The 3,949-nt window shown below is 40.9% G+C and overlaps 1 long non-coding RNA gene across 1 annotated transcript; it reads left to right on the top strand.

Annotated features, from left to right (window-relative positions):
* Positions 1-1,725: 1,725 nt before the first annotated feature.
* LOC107692339 (uncharacterized) lies at positions 1,726-2,381 on the top strand. Its single transcript, XR_001634637.1, has 3 exons — positions 1,726-2,022; positions 2,119-2,217; positions 2,319-2,381. It is a non-coding gene; the product is annotated as an uncharacterized LOC107692339 (long non-coding RNA).
* Positions 2,382-3,949: the final 1,568 nt, after the last annotated feature.

The raw sequence follows: 3,949 nt of genomic DNA, 5'->3' as shown, positions 1-3,949 counted from the left end.
AGATTTAACTACAAAACAAATACATTTTTGCAAGATTTACCTAAATAAGCTTTATGCATTATTTTATTACTATAGGACTATATTAAAATAAAATATTAAAGGTAAATCTAAATGTTTTATCTAAATCTAAAGCTTAATTTTAAATTTAAATGTTAAATCTAAATGTTAAATATACAAATAAATCTGAACGTTATATTTAAATGTTAAATCTAAATGTAAATGTAAAAGTTAAATCCAAATCCTAAACATATCCTAAATGTTAATCTTATATCTAAATGTAAATGTAAAAAATATATGCTTTATATATATATATATATAAAACATGTTGTGTTTCCATGTTTTATGGGGACATTAAACATAAACAGCGTAATGGTTTTTATACTGTACAAACTGTATTTTCTATCGCCCTGCACCAACCCTACACCTTACACACACACACACACACACACACACACACACACACACACACACACACACACACACACACACACACACACACACACACACACACACACACACACACACACTCTATTTATTGTGGTTGCTATATCCATCTTTTTCTGAAAGTACACCCATATGAATGTGAACTCAGGGTATTGCTGTAAAAGAGCTTAATGCTCAGTCAATTTTCCCTGAATAAACAACAGTCTTGTTCTTTTTTCATAGAAGTGGAGGAGGGTGAAGAATTGGGGAGGATGATGCTACCCACATATTCATCTAAAATTCCAGGCCAACTGAGTGAGAACCACATACATGCACATACATGCTCAAACACACATACACTTCAGTTCTCTATTTGCTACATCGCGTCCCTAATGAACGCATAATTGAAAATATGGGATACCCAGAATAATCAAATATCTAAATTAATACATAACCAATAGTTAGGATTAATTCCTAATTTGAAACAATCTAAATGTAATAACCATTTGAAATTGGAGTCAGATTAAGTGCGCAGCTAAAGTAAAACTGAAACTAAATTCTAAAAACTAAGTGAACTTCACAGGGGCGCTGAAAAGACATACACGCATTATACCTTTGCCCAGGCCATTGGATTCTGTCGTTGGGCCGACGGGTCGTTATCCTTACACATTTTTATTCAGCGTTATTTAAGATGGTAAATGTTTGGGACATTGTTGTCTTACACATTGTTTCTAGGCTGTGCACTCAGGTTCACAAGTTGTAGGAGTCCATGTGGCCAAAGGTCCTACTCTGACTGCACATTGAGGATGATTCTGACATCAGTCAGGATTATCCATCCAACACACTGACAAATCACTGTTTGTTTATTAGGTGTGATCAGGCCTGTTGTAAAGCCCCTAAATTGTTATATTAACAGTAAAAACTTTGATATGTCATTCTGTCTGTTTATGCTATAAATGCTTGAAAGTTCAGGTTCAGAAGTTGTTGGAGTCCCAGTGGTCAAAGGTCTTATTCCTACTGTATACTAGGGATGATTCTGACATGAATCAGGATTATCTGTTCTACATTGATTTTTTGCTGTTTGTTGGTTAGGCCACGTTCAGGCCTGTTCTAATTCTCGTGTTCAATTGTTCTACTAACATTGAAGGCATTTATATCTCATCATTGAGGGTAAGTACAGAGTTCTTGTTTTGCATGTTTTTTGCATGCTGTACTTTAAAGGTTTGGTATGTACATGATCTACAGTTAAAAAGTAAAAGATGTACATCTCCAAAATGCAGAAGTACAGCAAAAGTACAAATATGTATTAATTTGGACTAGAATGATGCATCCCATTTGATACATGAAGCTGTAGATTACTCATGTAATGTAGACACATTAGCATACCACACCCCTAATATTATAAAGCGTCTTGACATGTGTTCGATGGGTTTGCATGCATTTACATGACTATTTATTAACACATTTAATAAGGGACAGTACTACAGGGTATTAGAATGACATTACATTTTTCTGTGTTAGGGAGGCGTAAACCACCAGCAACACTCTCAAAACCAGACCGGCCTGATGAATATAGTGCTACTGCATCTCCACGGCCAGGTTGGTATATGGACGTGTACACATGCCGACTCTACTGTAAGAATATGCCTGTTCCTGATCAGTGTTATTGTTTTTCACCAATTCCATTCACTCCAGTGAGGGTTCCTTTGCCAGTACCTCCAGAGTTGCTTGAATTATCTACAAGCAAGACCACATCGCCTTTGAGACCAGTGCAGGAAACTGTGTTCTGTCAGTGTAAGGGCTTAATGTAACATAATTTTACTTAATCAAATTTAAAACAGATTTAACAAATGTAATGCTCATCTATGACTAATGTCACCCATGTCATCCTGCAGCCCTCCTCCCAGTGACCTCTGTACAGTCTACAGCCTCTACTCCTCCCTCAGGACCCCTTGCAGCTGCTGGCCAGTCTTTCTCGATTGATGCTGTCTATGAGCTGCCATCACCGAAATACTTTCAACTTCATCCATTCTTCATTTGGAAACCAGAGCACACCATTATGGAAAGAGTCTGCAACAACTACACTCTGCCATGTTTGTACGGCTGTCCGAATCCCAACATTGTCTCATCAGGAGTTGGACGACCCCATGTCATTGTTGGTACAAGCAGCCAGTACTTCGTGTGTGGAACATAGATTGCTGTGCTGCCTTCAGGATCCCAAACCCTGAGCCCCAGGAGCACCTCCTCTGGGATTCTTGGACGACCACTGAGGCTATAGTGGCTGCGGCAACCTCTGGGCATCTCATCAACACCTGTGCCTCCCGCAAAAAATATAACAGCGACATCAACATCAAGCTGGACTTGTTCCACTGCATGCGGCGGTTCTCCAGAGAGTGCGTGTCAGAGCACCATCCACTGCACAGTGCTTTCTGCAAGTTTCTGTCTGCAGCTTTTAGTGTTGTGGACCAGACAGACCTACAGAGACTGAAGCAGGCTTATGTCTTCTGTGGGATAGTGCCTGCAAATCCAACAAAGCAGCACATCAGGGAGCACTGCCGCATCAGGGTCCCACACCCCAAAGAGCTGCTAGAGAGAGTGGAGAGCATTCTCCAAAGATTCTTTTTAGAATGCGATCCTGATGGTGTGCCACTGTTCAAACCACTGATGTTGAAGGTGTGGAGGATTCAGCGAGTCCACATCCTCAGAGGCTGCCTTAGTGACCCAGAGGTTACAGAGGGGATCTCTATAGGCATTGTGGAACCGTCCAGCTGAACCATGTGAAGGGGGAGGCGGCTGCTGTACCCGTGTGGATCCCTGTGAGAGGCACCTCTCAGCAGGAGGGGTTCCATTTCCATCAGGCGAGATGGGTCACAGGCACTCAGGTATCCACAGAACTTTGCCAGGCGCAGGGCATGATTGGAGTGGCTCGCTGGAATTTCCAGTGCCTTGTGGACCTGAAGCAGCCTGGAGTTAAGCTGCCTGCAGTTTTTGATCCTGTGCTAATCATGGAACTGAACAAGCTCTCAGGCGTGGTGACAGGTCAGGCCAAGTATCCTGCCTTACTTGTCTCACAGACAGACACCAGAGAAAGGATTGGACTGCAGTATGTGGAGCCTGGTTGTCGTCCTGTCCTCCTGGACTGGGACAAGCACAAGTCCCAGAAGGTACCTGTTGCAGGGGAGGGAGAGCATCAGTCCTCAGAGCCATCTGCTCTCAGTGAGAGATTCCCACCTGATGACCTACCTGAGGAGGTGAGGGAGGAACACTTTGCTCAGGTAAACTTGACTGTTGTACTTACAAATATCCTCACTCACTCAAACACAAAATGTACACTATCGGTCAAAAGTTTTTGGACGGTAAGATTTTTAAAATGTTTTAAGATTAATTAAAGCTTTGACAACACAAAAATTAATTTCATTTTAAAATATATTCAAATAGAAAACAGTTATTTTAAATTGTAAAAATATTTCACAATATTACTGTTTTTGCTGTATTTTGGATCAAATAAATGAAGCCTTTGTGAGCA

This window comes from Sinocyclocheilus anshuiensis, unplaced genomic scaffold (genome assembly GCF_001515605.1).
Source record: "Sinocyclocheilus anshuiensis isolate Anshui unplaced genomic scaffold, SAMN03320099.WGS_v1.1 scaffold70, whole genome shotgun sequence".
Lineage (NCBI taxonomy): Eukaryota > Metazoa > Chordata > Actinopteri > Cypriniformes > Cyprinidae > Sinocyclocheilus > Sinocyclocheilus anshuiensis.
The sequence above is the reverse complement of the archived record's forward strand: the minus strand, read 5'-3'. Positions and strand labels throughout refer to the sequence as shown.